We start from the raw sequence: 20,267 nt of genomic DNA, 5'->3' as shown, positions 1-20,267 counted from the left end.
TAAGCTCTATTGGGGCTCTAGAAAGGATACTAAGAAATATAAGGCATGCTTACTCCCTTCAGGGAGTTTGTAATTTAGAGAAATAGGATATCACAGGTGAAAAGCCAAAACAATATCGAGAGAAGTAAGTCAAAATGCATCTCAAAATAAGCCATGACCAGCAGCAGAGTCACGCAGATGTGTTAGGGCACTTCAGCAGAAGTGAGGGCCAACTTGGGTTGGGGTGTTCTCGAAGCCATTGTGGTATGTCAGAGATTGAAGCTGGTTTATATTGGGTAGTTTTTACCTGCAAAAAAATAAATAAATAAAAATCAGAAAACCATGCAAAATACCATAAGGGGTAAGAATGTCTGCTATCTCACATAAGTTTGGAGTTCAATTCGTGGAGGACCCAATTGTTTCCATGTTTCTATTCTGCCATCCTCAGTATACAAGGGTTCCTTGGGTTACAACAGTTCCATTCCTACGACAGTGATGTAGCCTGAATTTTGGTGTAATTTGCAACACACCTAGCCTAAGTCACTTACCTATCCTAACACAGTTGTAAAATCATAATCAAGAACATAAAAACAACTAAGCCACAGTAAAAGGAAAAGGACAAATATATTGTACTGTATACTGTACTGTAGTAACAAAAAAAGACAAAAAAATGTTAAAAAAAAAGTATGACACGGCATAAGCCGAAACACTCATGTCTCAATTTTTTAAAGTTTTTATGGAAGTGAACGTTGTAAACTCGAAATGTATATTGAGACTGTTGTAACCCGAGGACCCCTGTATTGGCTTTTGTCCTTGGGCTGGTCCCCTCAGGAACCCGGATGGCCACCACAGTTCCAAACTCAACAACCTCACGTAGCACAAGAAAACTACAAAACTCTCTCAGCAAAGTTCCCCTCTTATTTCTTGGTCATGTTGTTGCATGCCCTGGGCCTTATACCAATCCCGGGCAAAGGGAAGGGGATTACCAAAATTGGTTCAAGCTAATTAAGATTCACCCCCCCTCCCCACCTCCGGGGAATGGTGTTGGAGGCCTTTCTTTCCCTAAGCACACCGGAATGGGAAGAGTGTACATCAACCTACATTTGTTTCTTCCAGCAGGTAAGAGGGATGAAATCGCTTTAGAGAGGAAACTAGTAGTCTGTCGCATGGATGGTGTTGGGAAGGGAAAAGTATTTGGCAGCAACATAGCATCCTGGATGCTGAAACAGATTGCTTGGGTTCTAAACACTGTCCTTTTTGTTAGTGACCTAAGCAAGTGAGTTAACTTTAGGAGGCCTTAGTTTACTCATTTCTGAAGTGGGATGATAATTTCTACCTAGATGGTAAATTACATGAGGACAGGCATTTGAGCTTTGTACCTAGCAGGTTCTCAATAGATATTGAATGGATTCATTAATTGGATTATTTAAGAATTTAACAAGGTAATGTAAGGGCTTAGCTGGCACAGTATATAGCCTATAATACGTGCTCAAGAAAATTCGCTTTTAGCCAGTCATTGTAGGGACATTGGGAACTCTCCACGTGTGTCCTATTGCTGCTTTGTGTCACCTGTGCTGCCAGATTCATCACAAGTGCTTGCTCATTGCAGGAGCTGAGATGTGTTAAAGAAGACTGCTTCTGGTGCCTGACTGGTGGTGGCAGAGTGGGTAGAGCGTTAACCTGGGACACTTAGGTCCCCGGTTCAAAACCCCAAGATCAGCTTGAGCAGCGAGCGGCTCATCGGCTTGAGCAAAGGCTTGCCAGCTTGAATGTGGGGTCGCTGGTTTGAGTGCAGGATCATCAACATGTCCCAAGGTCGCTGGCTGGAGCCCAATGTAGCAGGCTTGAGCAAGGGGTCGCTGGCTCATCTTGAGCCCCCTGGTCACGGCACATATGAGAAGCAATCATTGGACAACTATAAGTGAAGCAACTATAAGTTGATGTTTCACACACTTTCCTCCCTCCCTTCCTCTCTCTATCCAGTACTTGGGACTCTGCAGTTTGTAACTCTGTTCTGACCAGTTCCTGAGCCAGCCCTCACATTGCTGATAACTTCTCAGGGTCGATCCCCTGAAGTGCCCCTGGGACCAGCCTAGTGGAGAGGGGTGCCCATTTCACTCTGACAAAAGACTTTTCTTTTTCACTCTCTTGAGTGAAGGCCCAGCCAGTTTCTGCTAGTCCTGCCTTTTCTGTGCTCTGAGAGGGGCCAACCCCTCTCTTAGAGGATGCTCCTAGGAAAGGCTGATCCTTCAGACATACCACTGCTGGGTCTGCTGCCCGCCATTGAACTTCTAGGATTGAGTCCTGACACCCTCCTGAAGTCTGAAGACCCTGTCCTTCTGTCCCACAGAGATGAAAGGCAGCCAGAGGCAGGCACATCCCTTTCTGCACCACTCGCAGCCCATCAGAGCAGGTTGTGGCCACAGCCCAACTGAGTGGCTCCCTCCTGCTGTCTGCAGTGTCACTCAGAAACAGTCAAGCCAGAGCTGCCCCAGGGAGTTACAGTGAGAGCCAGGGCCACACTGAGCATCAGGTACCTCATCTGTATAAATTGGGATAATAACACAGACCTTTGGTATTTTGAGGATTTTTAAAACTGATTTTAGAGCCCTGGCTGGTTGGCTCAGCTGTAGAGCGTTGGCCCGGCATGTGGAAGTCCTGGGTTTTATTTCCAGCCAGGGCACCCAGGAGAAGCGCCCATCTGCTTCTCCACCCTTCCCCCTCTCCTTCCTCTCTGTCTCTCTCTTCCCCTCCCACAGCCAAGGCTCTATGGGAGCAAAGTTGGTTTGGGCCCTGAGGACAGCTCCATGCCTCCACCTCAGGCACTAGAATGGCTCCAGCTGCATGGAGCAATGCCCCAGATGGGCAGAGCATCGCCCCTTGGTGGGCATGCCGGGTGGATCCCAGTCGAGCATATGCGAGAGTCTGCCTCCCCGCTTCTAACTTAGGGAAAAATACCCCCCCCCAAAAAAAAGATTTTAGAAGAAGGGAGAAGGAGACATCAATTTGTTGTTTCATTTATGCATTCATTGGTTGAGTCTTGTATGTGCCCTGACTGGGGGTCAAACCTACAACCTTAGTGTATCGAGATGAAGGTCTAACCAACTGAGCTATACGGCCAGGGCCTGGTGTTTTTAGGATTTAATGAACTGACATGTAGAAAAAGGCTAGCCATACTATGCTGGCAGATGCCAAATACTTCATAAAAATTTATTCAGCTGCTGCCACCCCATCTCACAAAACCAAGTATTTTCAGAATTCCATACTCCCTGGAAAAAGCATTCTATTCCCTATTCACTTCAAGTATACTGTTTCTCCTGAGGGGAAATTCTTGTAGGTCAACAAAGTCGCTAGGTAGGGCCACTTCTAATCCTGGTGAGATTCTGGCATGGGCTCCCTTCCCGCATGTCCCCTATAGCAGTGGTCCCCAACCTTTTTTGGGCCACGGACCAGTTTAATGTCAGAAAATATTTTCACGGACCGGCCTTTAGGGTGGAAGGGATAAATGTATCACTTGACCGAGACAAGCGTCAAGAGTGAGTCTTAGACAGATGTAACAGAGAGAATCTGGTCATTTTTTAAAAATAAAACATCGTTCAGAGTTAAATATAAATAAAACGGAAATAATGTAAGTTATTTTCTCTGTGGACCGGTACCAAATGGCCCATGGACCGGTATCAGTCCGCAGCCCAGGGGTTGGGGACCACTGCCCTATAGCATTGTGATAGGTTGGGCAACATGGGAAGACCATACAAAATGGTGCCTCTCTGACCAGTTGCTGACATGGCCCTCTTCTCTGGGCCTGTCTGTCCATTGACCACACCTCTGTCACTCTTCTGGCCTCCCCCAGTTGCTCAAAAGGCATGAGGGATGTTAAGCCGGCATCTCAAGGTATCTTTGTTTTCTGTCAGTGCTATGGCCCCTTCTCCTCCCCATTTCCCTGTCACTTGGTTTCCAGGCAGGTTTTTCAGCTCAGACTGAGCTACTGGAAGGCTTCACGTTTCCTATTTGCTTTTAGGCAGAGGGCCAGCCTTGGGCCTTCTGATTGAGGCCAGAATGGCGGTGGCCAGGCAGCAAGGTTGTTGGTAGTAACTTCTCTTAGGCTTTTCCAGTTTGCTTTAGTTGAAGAAAGAGTTTCTGGAGAAATCCCTAATCTGCACCCCAGCAGGCGCTTCTATTCACCTCTCTCATAGAGCATGATAGCAGCCCCCTGCCAGCCGTCGTCCACACCCTGCCCTGCCACCGGGCCACTTCATCACCCTGTGTGGAAGGAGGAATAAGACTAGAGGAGTGGGCACAGAAGGTACCCACAGTATCCCTATCTGACAGGCCCTTAAGCATCCTTCCTACTGAGGACTTGACCTGGTCTTCCTCCCTTTTGCTACCAATACTTCAGAGGATAGACAGGTGCCCTGGAAGCATCTCCCCCCCCCCACCCCCAGACACCTCACCTGCCATGCAGGAAGCCATTTGGCAAAAATCTTTTAAAGGTGAGGCCCTGGCCCTGGCCGGTTGGCTCAGTGGTAGAGCATCGGCCTGGCGTGCGGAAGTCCCGGGTTCGATTCCCGGCCAGGGCACACAGGAGAAGCGCCCATCTGCTTCTCCACTCCTCCCCCTCTCCTTCCTCTGTCTCTCTCTTCCCCTCCCGCAGCGAGGCTCCATTGGAGCAAAGATGGCCTGGGCGCTGGGGATGGCTCCCTGGCCTCTGCCCCAGGCGCTAGAGTGGCTCTGATCGAGGCAGAGCAACGCCCCAGAGGGACAGAGCATCACCCCCTGGTGGGCAGAGCGTCGCCCCCTGGTGGGCGTGCCGGGTGGATCCCGGTCGGGTGCATGCGAGAGTCTGTCCCCGTTTCTAGCTTCGGAAAAATACCAAAAATAATAATAATAATAATAATAAAGGTGAGGCCCTTGCCTCTGGCCCAGCTCTCCTGGGTGCCAGGCAGAAGTAACAGCAGCCCTGGAGTGCAGAACACGGGCCTCCAGCAACAACACCTGCTCGTTAATCCAGGGCTTCCTTTCTGGAGCCTGCCCTGGCTTGGGATGGTGGAGGTGAAGACAAACAGAATCTGTCCTCCCTTCCTGGCCCTGAGGTGTGAGGTGGTGATGAGTGTGGGCAGGTGAAGACAGGCCCACTCAGCAAAAGGCCTGTGTAAAGCACGCTTTACACGTGCAGCACAAGGAGGTGAGGAGTGAAAGAATTTAAAGATCTAGAAAAATTTGGCAGTGAAAAGGAATTTTTTTAATATACTAGACCCCTAGACTTTTTTTTTCTTAAATTTTTGTTTATTGATTTTAGAAAGAAAAAAATCGATTTGTTCCACTTATGTATGCATTCATTGGGTTGATTCTTTTATGTTCCCTGAACAGGGATTGAACCTGCAACCTAGTGTGCCGGGATGAAGCTCTAACCAACTGAGCTACCCAATCAGGGCTAGACTTTTTTCTGAAATATCATTCTTTGGGAAAGCCATTTATTTAGAAAAATTTGGGAACTTCATTGTTACGTGGCCTTTTAAACATATCTCCAAATGATTCTTTTAAAACCATGCAATAGAATATTGTGATGTAGGCAATCATTCCAGCTGAACCTAACTCACCAAAATGGTGCCGATGAGGCAAGTTGCTTTTGAGGCTACAACTATGTCCATTTTTTAAAAACGAAAGCTTCAAGTGAAAGATTTTATTAAGAAAACGTAAGGACACTATCTTGGCTGATTTGTACTGCTGCAACCCTGGGAGGCAAGATTCACAGGCAGAAATGCCCATGGTGACAGTGCCACTGCTGCCTTTGACTAAATTACAGATGCATCGCCCTCGGGGCTTGAGTTAGAATGGGCCTGTGTGGACAGCAAAGGGAACAACAGACACCTATGAGGAGGAAAAGCCACATGCCAGTCTGCCTCGTTTCCTTAGTGGCTTTGCTGAGTCACCTAATCTCTGGGCTGCAGTTTTCTCACCTGTAGAAGAAGGGGTGGGGCTGATTATTCTAGAATCCCTCTCAGCTCCATGACTCACCACATTCCAACTAAGGGTGGCACAGAACCTCTTTAGGTGTTCATTCATTCATTCATTCATTCATTCAAAGTTTGCATGAGCATCTACTATGTGCCAAGCACCATGTTGGGATTCCTGTCGTGAAGAATTCACAGCCTACTGGGATTAGCAGAGAGGTGGTTCTGAAACTGGAGAAATGACCCGCAGGTCCAGCTGCCTGCTGCCATGAAAAGCCAGACTCACGAGACTGGTGCCAACTGGAGGGAAAGAAGTTTATTCAAATGCCAGCAACCTGAGAAGATGGGGGGACTCTTGTCCTCAAAATTCATTGTAACAGTTTAGGTGCCTTGGCCAGATTATATAAGGGGGATATGAGAATTCGAGAGTGGGAGAACCAACCCTTATGGGAGGACCAATGTGCAGTTTTTCTTGAGAAGGAGTTTTTATCTTTAGGGCTGGCTGCTCTATGGTTGCCTTGACCTTGGAACCAGAACTGAAGCTAGTATAAACCAGAGTTATTGTTCTCTGAACCAGTGCTTGTATTTCTGCAGTTAGGTTGTCCTCTTGGCCTTGTCCAAGAATCAAAACTACAAAGCTCTCCTGACCTGTGGTGACACAGTAGATAAAGCATTGCCCTGTAACACTGAGGTCACTGGTTCAAAACCCTGGGTTTGCCTGGTCAAGGCACATATGGGAGTTGATGCTTCCTGCTCCTCCCCCTTTCTCATATCCTCTCTAAAATGAATAAAATCTAAAAAAAAATAAAACTACAAGGCTCAGTGTGATGGGAGTGAGGGGGAAGGGGGCTGAGGCAGGATGTGCAGTTCTCGCTTACGTGCATTCTTGCTCTGATGTTAACCCTTGATGTGTGTCAGCTAGAGGGGTCATGCTTTTCAGTTGTAACAAGAATTTGGCCAGAAGTGAAAGTATAGGTTTGAGTATATATTTTTCTTTACAAGTTTACTTTGTTAGAACATTCTTATTTTAGTTCTATTCTTTAGTCAGACTAACATAAATAGTATAACATTCATTTCCTGTTTCAGTTGCACTGGATAAAGAAGGGCACAGGGCACACCACTGGCCCGGGAGTACAGGCATCTGCATGCCTGCCCCCCTGCTGCAGGCAGCCAAGCTTTGCACAGTTTCCTCCAAAGGCTGGCAGATCCCCCACCCTCATCCCTCTCTACAACCTGTAAAAGAAAAAGTTTGCAGATATTTTCATTAAGTCAAGAAGTTATACAAAATAATAGAGCAGAGGAATGGGTCTGTACAGGCCATCAGTCTTCAGAAGTCCATGAAGACAAGAAGAACAAAAGAATCAACAATTACAGATGATCACACTCAGGAATTTAAAATGACTAGAAAAAGTGCCAAAGATGCCATTGGCTAGTTTTGGGCCTCCAGCACCCTTTCCTTTCATAATAGCACCCTAAACTTCACCCTATCGTGTCTAGTAACAGAACCAATGTGCCCAGGCTACCCTCCCCCTCACCAAAGCCAAAGGTGGATACATGACCTGAGTCCACCAACCAGATGCTCCCTGCTCTTGGACTAGGTATGGAGGTGCACTAGGTGGAGTGTGTGGTGGAAGCATCTTCTGTCCTGGTTAATCCTGATGCCTAGAGACCTTGGGGCTGCCCTGGCTTCTGTCCTGAACTTGGTGCTACGGACTTCTCTTTAGTGCTAGGAATTAGTTACCTGATGGCCATCAAAAAATTTCTTTCCTGCTTAATTTGGAGCTAGGGTGGGTTACCCAGCTGGCAGTTGGAGGACCTAAGTTTTTATAATTATTGCCACGTGGTCCAATACTGTACAGTTTAATTAAAATGTCTGTGTTCTGCTTGAGACCTTTGCACAGGAGGTGACTGGGGTCATGGTTTTGGAAGATTAACTTGCCACCAGTTTGTAGGTGGATAAGAATGAGCAACAAGCAACACAGTCATGACAGCTGAAAGCTGAAAAGAAAATTCATGTTTAGTGAGTTCTCGAGAAGAGCAGTCTCTATGCCAGAAGCTTTGTTCATTTAATCCTCACAATCCTGGAAGGCAGGTGAGATCATCCCCATTTTATGGGTGATGAAATTGAGTTCAGTTGGTTAAGTAACATGGCAAAGCTCACTTGGCTGATGAACAGTAGGGGGACTTGAAGTCAGGACTGTGAAAACTCAAAGTCTGGGCTTTTTAAATTTTTTTTTCCGAAGTGATAAGCTGGGCAGGGGTGGGGGGATAGGCAGGCAGACAGACTCCTGCATGCACTCGACCCGGATCCACCCGGCACGCCCACCAGGGAGCAATGCTCTGCCCAGCTGGGTCATTGCTCCATTGTGGCTGGAGCCATTCTAGTGCCTGAGGTAGAGGCCATGGAGCCGTCTTCAGCGCCTGGGCCAACTTTGCTCCAATGGAGCCTTGGCTGTGGGAGGGGTAGAGAGAGAGGAGAGAGGGAAGGGTGGAGAAGCAGATGGGCACTTCTCCTGTGTGCCCTGACCAGGAATTGAACCCTGGACTTCCACACACCAGGCTGACACTCTGCTGCTAAGCCAACCAGCCAGGGCCAAATTTAAACAAACACCACATTGCTTCACTGGGGAAGAAAATTTATTAAAGTTTTGAAAGATACTATAAGGAGCCTAGTGCTATTAATGGTGAAACAATGAGACCTCAATTCCTGTCTTTTTTTTTTTTTTTTTTACAGAGGCAAAGATAGACAGGGACAGACAGACAGGAACAGAGAGAGATGAGAAGCATCGATCATTAGTTTTTCGTTGCGCGTTGCAACTTCTTAGTTGTTCATTGATTGCTTTCTCATATGTACCTTGACCATGGGCTTTCAACAGACTGATTAACCCCTTGCTGGAGCCAGCGACCTTGGGTCCAAGCTGATGAGCTCTTTGCTCAAGCCAGATGAGCCCACACTCAAGCTGGCGATCTCGGGGTCTCGAACCTGGGTCCTTCCGCATCCCAGTCCGGCACTCTATCCACTGCGCCACCACCTGGTCAGGCAATTCCTGTCTTATTGGGGAAAAAAATTCAATCAAGAGACAAAGTGCACCAAGTAAGGCAAGGATCTATTAGCTGTGCAGGAATATACTCAGAAGGGATTGAGCAGTCAACTCACTAAGAGACTGAGTGTCCCAGTTAGTTACAGAGTTTGGAACAAGGAAACAAGGAAGAACCTAAGATAAAAGAAGCAACAGGAAAGAGCCTAGGCAGGCCTGCTTTGGCTCTCTAGACATGTTATAGGAAAGAAATGAGACTAGGTGGGGCTTCTTGGGTTCACTGGAAAGTCAGCGAAAAAGGAGCCTTGGAGACAAGTTCGGGGGTTAGCCCGGGACGAACAGCCACCACCTATTCCAAGTCTCATGGGGTCCCTTAGAGTTTAGGAGAAAGAAAGGCAAGGAAAACCTGAGAGTGAAGAAGAGCACAAGGGGTAAGGCGTGGGGGTGTTCCCAGAACGAGAGTGAGAGCACAGGATCCTCTGTCTTAAGGGTTTTCTTTTTTAAAAGATTTTATTGATTTTTTTTAGAGAGAGTGGGAAGCATGAACTCATAGTTGTTGCTTCTTGTATGTTCATTGACTGGGCAAGCCTAGGGTTTTGAACCGGCAACCTCAGTGTTCCAGGTCCACACTCCATGCACTGTGCCACCCCAGTTCAGGCTTTTTATTTATTTATTTTTATTTATTTATTTTTTAAGATTTTATTTTTATTCATTTTAGAGAGAGGAGAGAGAGAAAGAGAGAAGTGGGGAGGAGCAGGAAGCATGAACTCCCGTATGTGCCTTGACCAGGCAAGCCCAGGGTTTTGAACCAGTGACCTCAGCATTTCCAGGTCAATGCTTTACCCACTGTGCCACCACAGGTCAGGCTAAGGCTTTTTAAATAAGAGCTTTTTTTCCCCTCAAATTTATTTATTAATTTTAGGCAGGGGAGAGAGAGAACTGGGGAGGAGCAAAAAGTATCGACTGCTGCCCTGGCCGGTTGACTCAGTGGTAGAGCGTCAGCCTGGTTTGTGGAAGTTCCAAGTTTGATTCCCGGCCAGGGCACACAGGAGAAGCACCCCTCTGCTTCTCCACCCCTCCCCCTCTCCTTTCTCTCTCTTCCCCTCCTGCAGCCAAAGCTCCATTGGAGCAAAGTTGGCCCAGGTGCTGAGGATGTCTCCATGGCCTCCACCTCAGGCGCTAGAATGGCTCTGGTTGCAATGGAGCAATACCCCAGATGGGCAGAGCATCGCCCCCTGGTGGGCACGCTGGTGGATCCCGGTCGGGCGCATGTGGGAGTCTGTCTCTCTGCCTCCTGCTCCTCACTTCAGGAAAAAAAAGCGTCAACTGCCATATGTACCTTGACCACAAGTCCAGGGTTTCGAACAGGCAACCTCAATGTTCTAGGTCGATGCTTTATCCACTCAGCCACCACAGGTCAGGCTTAAGGGTTTCAAGGATGGAGTTTTTAGGAGATGTCCCAAGGAGGATCTCAACAGAATATTCATCAACTCTCTGGGTGTGTCCTTTTAGTTAGTCAATGCAACTGGTCCTGAGGTCAGCTGTGAAGTTGCTTGTCTGATTTTTGCTGCTTTTCTGGGCCTGGAGCTAAAACACAGCTTGAGGCCCAGATGTTATCCCTAGGAGTTAATGTGTAAGGGCTATTTTCTAGCCCCCTTGTTCATCCCCCCCCCCCCAGGGTGTGTGTGTGTGTGTGGTGGTGGTGGTGGTGGTGGTGGTGGTGGTGGTGATGCCGGTGGTGGTGGTGCCGCATGACCAGCAATAAGTTAGTTGAGGAAAGGTTACCCTGGATGAAGATCCTTGTTTTCCCATAGCTGGGCACCTGGGGCTTTTGTCCTGGTGACCTTCTGTGCCTGGCCTGCTCATGTCTGTCTAGGTGCTTACTACAGTGCCACCTTGGATGTAGGGGGCTGGGGAGTAGGAAGAGTCAAAGAGCAGGTTCCCATCTTTCACTGCCTCCTTTTGGCACTGGGAGCAGGAGCTGGCCGTTGGCACCTGCAGCTGGGCAGCAGGACATTGGGCTCCGGAGTGAGCATTTCCAGGTTGATGCTCAAAGCCACAGAGAGGATAATGTTTCAACTGAGGATGGGCAAGTGTGTGGAGAGATGGGTAGGGAGCCAAAAGTAGGGCTTGGACACCCCCGGCTGGATACTGGGAGAAGCCAGTGAAGGAGGTGGGGAGGCTCAGAGCGGGAGGGCCCTGTGAGAAGGCTGGGCTCCACCTGGAGCGCTCAGGGGCCCTAGCCGTAGGGGCATGTGCAAAGGAGCTCAAGCTACCTACCTGCACTTCCCTGTTTCTGACCAGGGGCCATGATAGGTAGGGGCGGGTTAAGTGGCTGGCTTCTAGTCCCTGCAAACCCAGGACACCACCGTCCATGCTGCCCAGCACCCACTATGTGCGGCTCACAGCAAAACCAGCTGAGACCGGGGAAGGGGAGCTCGGCCCAGCTGCAGTCGGGGCTGGCCATGTCTGAATCCGCTCTGAGGGGTTGGGGAGCCTGGGAGGTCTGGTTTCTGAAGGGCTAGGGGAGGCTCCCACTGATCCCGGCAGGCAGCCCCTCCTCTCCCTCCCCCTCAGTAAGGGAAGGCAGGGAAAAACGAGTTTTTATAAATAGCTTCAGCTCCAGCTGATTTGTAAATTCAGTGGGCTTTTTGTGTCAATGACATCACCCTCCTCCCCATGGCAACCCTCTACGATATCAAAATTGCCAAGCAACGTTGGAGCAGGTCGCTGCCTGAGGATTTAATGGAGAAATCCCAAAGTGAGCCGGGTGCTCGGTGGAGGAGGGGAGAGCCACCGCGGGAAGGAGGCTGGAGCCCCCCGCCAGTGCCGCCTGCCAGGCAGCCCTGGGCCCGCTGGGGCTCCTCTGCCATGCGCCCTTTGAGAACCCTGCTGTGGACAGCGGGTGGGGGAGGACGCTGCTTCCTGCCTGATGTGCCAGGATTGCTTCCTGCCTGATGTGCCAGGAGCGGGAGCAGCCCTCCAGGTGACTAAGCTGCCCACTGGCACTGAGTCACCCACTGGCCTGGAGGTTGCTATCTTCCCTTTTGCACCTGATTATTTTGGGAGCCGGAAACTTGGAGCTGCACCTTGAGTCCCACCCCTGCTAGTCTCCCTTACCTTAAATCTTGGGCTCCGAGGAAGATGGGACCTACCGAGTGTCTGCTGCCGCTTCCTAATGATATGGAAGACGCCGTGAGGGCCCAAGGTGCCAGAGGAGAGACGCCAGCCAACAGAGTGCAATAGCAGATATGGTGATCAGGCTGCTGTGTCCTCTAGATGTGTTGGGAGAGAAGGGGAGACTGGTTCCTACCGACTGGAGTCCTCCCAGGCTGGCTTAGAACTCACCTCCCACCGATATTTCTGTAAATGAGTGGCTTCTAGGGCCAGAGTGGCATTTGGAGAGCAAGGCTGGATTGGCTTAAGCTGGCCCGAGCAGGTAGGTGGCTCTGCTGGGTGTGGCCCCAGGTGTGTGTTAGGTGTGTTAGAGTGTGGGGGAGTGTGTATCCTCCCAGTGCTGAGGACAGCAGGGGAGTCTGCAAAGAGATGGGGATGGGGGTTTGGCAGCAGCTCATCCTAACTGATGCTGGGCGAGCCCAGGTTCTGTGATGGGTGCTGTGGAAAAGGGACACCAAGCACCTGGCCTGAGCAGGGTGAGCAGCAGCTCCAGCTCAGACAAGCCCAGGCCTTCTGAGTCCACAGCAGATACACGGCCGAGTGCCAAGATAGGGAGTGTCCAAAGGGCAGGCCAAGGATGGCCAGCAGCCCGGCAGCACGTGGCTGCTCCTCTTCTGACAGCCCTGGGCACTAGGGAGACAGCTCTCTACCAAGGAATTCTGTTACTCACCCATACGGTGCCAGTCAGCACCTATGTGTTCTCCGTCAAGCTCACAGGCGTGCGTTCCCCAGGAAGAGGGCCGCCCAGAGCACGGCTTCTCCATACTCAGGACCCAGCCAGGGGCCACTGCTCGGCCTGGTGCTCAGGCCAGATCCCCTGGCCCCAGAGGGCATGCTCTGGTGTGTGTCAGGCAGAGCGGCATGGGCCTCCCCACCTCCCTCACACAGCTGGCAGCCTTACAGGCACACCGGTGAGTAAGCTGCCACCGAGGGGGGGAAGCTATGTGCCCACAGAGGGAAGACGACACCAACCAGGAGCCTTTGGGAGAAGTGGCTGGGCGAGAAAAACACTGAGGTTTCCTTTTTCTTTTCCTTTTTTTTTTTTTTTTTTTTTCTCCTTTTTGCCTGAAGGGAGTGGCGCTTCCTAGGCTAGAGACAAGCACCAGCCTGCAGTGGGGAGCTTGAGGCCCAGCTGCTCGGAAGAACGGCCACGGTAAGGTCCCTGCTACCCAACGTGGGCTTAGGCTTTCCAGGCAGGGGCGAGGGAAAGGAAGTGTCCAGCCTACACACCATCTGGGGCAGGGGTGGCAGCTGGGGGCCCCTGAGGGCCCCGTCCAACCTGCCACTCCATTTCCAGATCGGTTTCGGAACAGCCTGGTCCAAGCTGGCTTCTGGCTTCCCAGGTAGAGGGAGAAGTGCTTATTTCTGCTGTTCCTGCCTGTACCTCCCATCCAGATGGGCTGAGCCAGTGCCACCAGGATGTCCTCTTACCCTGTCACCTCTGGTACATACCCCTCTTATATTTAATTCACAAATATTTATGGAGAATTCTTAGGACCCAGGCTCCAAGTCATGCCCCTAGGCAGAGCTTAACCCGGCACAGGTTCTGCCTCTGAGACTCAATGGCAAGCCGAGTTCAGGGGTGCCTGGCTGAGCAGCATTCCTCCTCACAGGCCTTGGACTCCTGGCTTCTGCTGCAGGGTTAGTGACTTGGTTTGTTCCAGGCGTGTCAGATCCAGTGATCTTGGGGTGCTAAAGTGCTGGGGCCTCACCAAGAAGCAAGCCTAATACAGTGTAATTTGTTCTCTCCCTGGTGTCTCACACTAAAGTTGGAGGGTCCTGCTGGGGTTCTTTTCCCAAGCTGGTTCTGGTGGGAACCGGATTCTAAGAGTTGAGGATGAGCTCTGGGCTGCCTGGCCCTTGGGCCCCATGGAAAGTCATCTAGCTAGAAATAAGGCCTTTGGGCCAAGCAAGGGGTCCCATCTACAGACCAAAAGTGGAAACCTGGGAACCCTGAGTCTCATCAGGAGTGGATGGGCACCAGAAACAAAGCTTCTGGAAACACTTGATTTGAGTGGAAGCCGTGTGCCCCTGTGAGTAGCTGCAAGGTAGGAGTGTGGGGACTGCATGGACCTTCTAGTCCCCCAAGGACATGCTGATTCTTTGTGACTTGAGCTCTCTGGAATGTGCCAGGCACAGGGAAGGTGCAGGCAGAAGAAGCATGTAGAACCGGAGTCAGAATGAACCCCTGTGTCTCCCACTCAACCAATCCCCATACCTGACTCCAGGATGAGGAAGTCCTGCCTTCCAGCAAAAGGTGACTCTAAGCCTGGAGGTCCTGAATGTTTGCAGAGCTGAGCAGCAGCTGGTGCCCAGCTGGGCTGAGAGAGGCAGAGGCTGTGGGTGCCAGACAAACAGCAAGCTAGCAGGGTGGCAGCTGATGGAGTCAGGAGGGAGCAGAGGGTGGAGGACAGGGCATCGGGGGCAGGCAGGGGAAAGCCTGCCTGGAGTTTTAGGATGGCTTAGGGAGGGCTGTGGAAGCTGATTTCCTTACACCTGCCTGCCTCTGTGGGACAGCAGGACAGGAAGTAGGCATAGACGCCGAGAGACTGCGTTCCTCACCCAAAGGGCCCCAGAGACACCTCTGGGTGGCACACTCTGTCCTGGGTGTAGAGGATGCCTTCCACAGTCCACACCACGAGCGGAAGGCCCAGGACGCAGGAGCAGTCCCTAAGATTTGGGTAGTAGGAAGGGTGCTGGCAGACCTCATCCACAGGCCTTCCACAGCCTGCCCTGTGAGGTCTTTCAGAAGAGAGCTACTTCTGTGAGCCTGTCTTGGTAGAAAGAGCTGGGAAGGAGGAAAGCTTCCTAAGCAGAAGCTGGCCCTCCTGCCCCAGGTGAGCAAGCTGACTGGAAGCCCCTCTTCTGAGCTCAGCACAAGGGCCCATTAAGGGCTAAGATATGTGGGTGTGAGATAAAGGGGGATTTATCTTTTCTTGGCAAGATGCCAGCTCCAGGCAGCACTGGAGATGGCAGTAGGCACTTTGCTCTGGTTCACTTGCTTGCAGGCAGGGCACAGCGCCTACTAAACACAAAACACTGGTGGTAGGAACAGGGGTTGGGAGAAGTGCCCAGAAATGAATGGAACAGAGCCCTTGCCCTGGGAAGCCCTGAGCCCTTCAGCAGAGGAGGGAAAGGAAAGCTGACCATGGGACCAACCCCACAGAAAGCAGCCATGATCAGCACCAGGAGGCTGTTGCCCCTTTTGCTCAGTCTGGGTCCTCGATTCATCACTGAAATGGTCAGCCATGACCCATTGAGTCCAGATAATTTATAAATTTAGACCAATACCAGGAAATGTTTCTTAACATAGAATTTTATAAAGATGTATAACAAAAGATTACCTGAGAATGAAAACGCAGAGGAAGAAGTAGCTAGTAGCTACTGTTATGGGCAGAAGACAGGTACCCCGGGAGATACACAGGTACAGGAAAAGGCAGGATGGTGGAGGGTTAACAGCAGGAGTCAGCAGGTGTATATCAGGCCCAGGGCTGCCTCTTCCCGCCTGGGTGACCTCAGATAAGTTACCTCATCTCGCTAGGTCTCAATTTCCTCTCCTGTTCAATGGAGATAATTATAGTACCTATGAGATAAGGTTGTTGAGAGGATTAAATAAGCCATGTACAAACACTCTTAGCAGCATGGCTGGCACACAGTGCTCAGCAGAAGAAAGCCTTATCATTGTGATGATTATTAGTGTTAGAGGAACCAAGTGCCAGGAGGGAGAGGCCTCACCAGGGTCTTCAGGGAGATCAGAAAAGGCTTCATGCAGGAGGTGGCTTTGGAAGAACCCTTCCCTGAAAAAAAGCTAAAGCTCTCAGAATACCAGTAGATCCATGCCTGATAATGCTGGGAAGAAACACAGTACCAGGTCTGTTTTTCCCCAAAAAAACAAATTGTTTACCCACTGAAGTTTTCTAAGGAATGATTTGAGCCTATTGAGATTTTCCTTCTTTTTCTGGGGGTCTAGAGTTTGAGGCCTTGAGACCTTGGTGTGGATTGTATATGATGAAGGAACCAAGCGGCCTGGTCTGACTCTGGTCACACTCTCCTTTGGGCCTCAAATCTTGTCACAGGGTGGCCCCAAGTCCTTGCAGAACTGTGTGCTAAGGAGCCCCATCTGAAGCACACCGTTGGTGGTGTTTGTGCAGAAGGGCCAGACCGGAGACCACAGCAATCTCTTTGCCTGCTGTGGCAGGTGACTTAGAAATGTCCAGGAATCATAGGCTCAGACTCAGAGACATTTTTCTTTTCCTACCAAAGGTTTATCACTCTATGAATTTAGGAAGGGTAATCTCAGGTTCTGTTCACCTAAAAGAACAAAGCAAACCCAGAACATGACAGACTTTCATATGCTGGGGGAATTAGTATGCAATAAAAAATGGGTTCCCTAGGCCCTCGGCGGTTAGCTCTGTGGTAGAGCACTGGCCCAGCATGTGGAAGTTGCCGGGTTTGATTCCTGGTCAGGACATACAGGAGAAGCATCCATCTGTTTCTCCACCCCTTCCCTTCTCGCTTCTCTCTCTGTCTCTCTCTCTGTCTCCCCCTCCTGTAGCTGTGGCTTGGTTGGAACAAGTTGGCCCCAGGGTTCTAAGGATGACTCCTTGGCCTCTGCCTCAGACGCTAAGCAGAGCTTGGTTGCTGAGCAACAAAGCAATGTTCCTGATGGGCAGAGCATCGCCCCCAAGTGGGCTTGCCAGGTGGATCCCATTCAAGCACATGCGGGAGTCTGTCTCTCTGCCTCCCCTCCTCTCACTGAAACAAAACAAAACAGGTTCCCTCATAACTACATGGGGCCACATCAGCCCCAGCAGAGGAACACCCATTCTGGCCAGCATTCTATAAAACCTTATTATGACACATCAGGCAATGCAAAGATCCAAGTCTTGAGGAAGAGGAGAGAGGGAGAGGAGAGACATCAACTCATTGTTCCACTTAGTTGTGCCATTGATTGCTTCTCATATGTGCCCTGACTGGACTAGGGCTCAAACTAGTGACCTTGAGGATCAAACTGGTGACTCCTGTGCTCTGGGATGATGCTCTGTCCACTGCACCACCAGCCAGGGCACAAAGACCCAAGTCTTTACAGAGAGACAATGATGACTTTTTAGTACACCTCTGGGTTCTCTGTGGCAGAACTCTTCCCTCATAGTGCTGCAGCGCCAGCAAATGCTGGCATCTTTCTGCTTGGCTCTGGTTTGCCCAAGCCTCAAAGCACTCCGGCCTTTGGGCATCTGGCTAAGAGGGTGGGGGCAGGGATGTGTTCTGCACACTCAGGCTGCCCAGGACCTGTAGTGGGGGCCTCTGGGTGCTCAGAAATGCAAGTCCAGAAAACTCAGGTCAGCTGATGGCATTCTTCTGGTCTGTGACCCCAGTTCAGCAGCACTCCCCTAGGCAAGTAGCAATGAACCAGTCACCTTGCTCAACACCCCTGCCACCTGCCTGTCTGCCCCCGCTCCTGCTCCTGAAGGCCAAAGCAGAAGCAGGGTTAAAACTGGAAGGACTGGTTCTCTGGTTCAGCTTCCTGGCCTGGAGCCTCCCACCTTCACTTTCTTTCTTTCAGCTTTAAATGTGGCTTCAAGTGCAACTATGCAAAAAAAGCACATAGGATGAGGGAGCCAGAGAACCGGCCTGCCACAGCCTCCTTGGTGCCCAGAGGTCAGTCCTGGGGCAGTGGGGAGGAGTGCAGAGGGGGAAAGGACTGTCCTAGCAAGGAGCTGGCTGCCTTGGATTGTTGTAGCACGTTCAAGCCAAAGAGAATTCCTAAGCATGTCTAATCTAGCTCCTGTGATTTTAGAGAGGGAAGAAGAGGCCCAGAGAAGGAAAAGGGGGCCTGGGATCACACAGCTAACTGGCGGCAGAGGCAGCATCAGGCCTGGGGGTCCCCACCTCCCAGCCCAGTGCTCTCACCACCCACGCTGCCTTGCCATGGGCAGCAGCATCAAAGGCACCCCAAGTAGGGGCAGATGCTGGCTGCCCAGTAACTCGATGGCTTGAAGAAAGTGGCCTGGCCTGACAAAATTGGGGGCTGGATAGGTCCCGACACTCCTCTGTGCCTCCCGTCCTAACAGGCGGGCAAGGTGTGGGCCTTTCCTAAGAAAGGAAGGAGCCTGAGCAGGGAAGGAAGCAGATGCCTGGGCCCCTCCAGGACCCGCTAAGCACAGCCCAGCCCAGCAAGCAGCGGCTAGATGGGTCATGCTTCTGACAGTGGCCCAGCGTAGACAGAGAAGGCAAAGCTCCGCAAGCCCTACGCCAGGGGCCACTGCTCCCGGGAGACTACACAGCCTGTGAACTTGGTGCCTTTAGAGCTAAGGTATTCCAGTGGAGGGTTGTGGATGGGCTTGTGCAGCCAACACTGTGCTGCCACCGGCTCCTTCCTGTCTCTGCCCGAGCCCTCACCTGGTCACAGGCCTTTTCTACTCACCCCATTGCCAGTCACCGCCCTGCCCCAGCCTCAGACTGGAGCAGCCACAGGAGGCTCAGTAGAGAGGAAAGGACAGCAAAGGGTTTCCATTCAAGGAGGCTTCCAGTTGTTAGTTCTGTCAGCAAAAATGCCAGCCAGAGAGCTAAACTGCCAGCAACAGACATTTGGATGGAACTTCGGAGCCCATTAAGAACAGGGCTGCAAATTGATTACAATGAGAAGGTATTAAGTGAATTCATCATGTCTCTGAAATGAGCGTTCTCAGCATAGAGGTGACTATCTTTCCCAGCCTCCCCAGGGTAGCTCCTACCCCTGTATATGGGGAAGGTACAGAGGTAAGGATTGAGGTTGCTGATCCTCAGGGCCCCTGTACTCCAGTGCTCTAGACCTCATCATTTCACAGCCTTCCGGAGGAAGGGTGGCACTCCCTCCCCCACTATACACACCAAGAAACTGAGGCTGCCAGGTGGCTCAGTGGATAAAGTGTTGTCCTGGTATACCAGAGGTTGTGGGTTTGATCCCCAGACAGGGCACATATGAGAAGCAATATATAGGTACAAAACAACTGAGTAAAACAAATTGATTCTTCTCTCTCTCAAATCAAGGGAAAAGTTAAAAAAAGAAAAAGAAAAGAGCCTGACCTGTGGTGGCGCAGTGGGATAAAGCGTCGACCTGGAACACTGAGGTTGCCGGTTCGAAACCCTGGGCTTGCCTGGTCAAGGCACATATGGGAGTTGATGCTTCCTGCTCCTCCCCCTTCTCTCTCTCTCTCTCTCTTTCTCTCTCACTTCTCTCTCTCTAAAAATCAATCAATAAATAAAAAAATTAAAAAAGAAAAAGAAAAGAAAGAAAAGTTGAGGCTGAGACATACCGGAAGTCCTGAGAGGCAAAAGGGCTCCCATCCCCGGGAACCCATGCTCTGCAGCAGCCTCTCTCTCCTGCCTGAGGACCCCAAGGGTTTGCAATTTCAACTCGTGCTCCCAGGCCTTCCCAGGTGGGCATCTGCCTCTCCGCCCCCTTAGCAGAGAGAAATATGGTACCATCCAGGGAGGGACACTGGCCCAGGCTACCCCAGGAGCAGGAAGGGATAGGTTAGACAGCCTGGAAGATAGGGAGCAGGGATCTACTCCAGAGACTGCCTCCCTTCTAGAGCGAGGGCTGCCCTCCTCCAAGGAGGTCCTCCAGCCCAGCAGCAAGCAGCTATAGCGGGCCCCACCTGGCCAGCTGTGCCTGCACATGGGCCTCATGGGCCTGTGAAGGACTAATGGCTCCATGTAGGGACTTCAGGCAGGTGCTGGTTCATGATCCAGGCCATCTAGCACCTGGCTCCTAACAGAGGACTCAGTGACAGGGTGGGAGAAGCTGAAGCCCCTCTGCCCCTCTCACCCAGTGCTGTGTGATGGTTCTCATTCCCTTATCAGAAATTGGGGAGGGATATCCCCCCACCTCTTAGGGTCACATGACTTACCTATCCAAAGTGGCAGAGTTGGCACAAGAAGGCAAAAGACCAGTGCCTCCCCAACCAACTGCTCCCAGGAACTTGATCCCATATGGTCAGGTCATATCAAACAGTGCTTGGGCCCAGGGACCTCTGAGCCGTGTGGAGTGAAGAGAACAGTCTGGGGGGGTGCACTTGAGTTGAAATTCTGACTCTACCACTCAGTAAGTATAAGACCTTGAGATAGTTCTTTAACCTCC

At 50.9% G+C, this 20,267-nt stretch overlaps 1 protein-coding gene and 1 long non-coding RNA gene across 5 annotated transcripts in view; one reads left to right on the top strand and one right to left on the bottom strand.

Annotated features, from left to right (window-relative positions):
- Nucleotides 1-12,942, bottom strand: LOC136335910 (uncharacterized). 2 transcript variants are annotated; one of them, XR_010731326.1, is made up of 3 exons: nt 12,816-12,942; nt 12,089-12,243; nt 1-286 (listed from the first exon to the last, which is right to left on the bottom strand). It is a non-coding gene; the product is annotated as an uncharacterized lncRNA (long non-coding RNA). The 2 variants fall into 2 exon arrangements; XR_010731327.1 differs by lacking the exon at nt 12,816-12,942 and adding an exon at nt 8,785-8,981 and having other exon boundaries at nt 12,124-12,242.
- PAK6 (p21 (RAC1) activated kinase 6) overlaps nt 12,296-20,267 on the top strand; it is a 41,224-nt gene continuing 33,252 nt past the window's right edge. The window contains exons 1-2 of one of the 3 annotated variants that reach the window (XM_066277121.1): nt 12,296-12,407; nt 13,217-13,298. The gene's annotated coding sequence lies outside the window, so the exon portion shown is untranslated. Of the gene's footprint in view, nt 12,408-12,921; nt 13,057-13,216; nt 13,299-17,739; nt 17,804-20,267 lie in introns of those variants that run through there. The other 2 variants (XM_066277119.1, XM_066277123.1) reach the window with 2 other exon arrangements.

This window comes from Saccopteryx bilineata, chromosome 4 (assembly GCF_036850765.1).
Source record: "Saccopteryx bilineata isolate mSacBil1 chromosome 4, mSacBil1_pri_phased_curated, whole genome shotgun sequence".
In the NCBI taxonomy this organism is placed as follows: Eukaryota; Metazoa; Chordata; class Mammalia; order Chiroptera; family Emballonuridae; genus Saccopteryx; species Saccopteryx bilineata.
The sequence above is the reverse complement of the archived record's forward strand: the minus strand, read 5'-3'. Positions and strand labels throughout refer to the sequence as shown.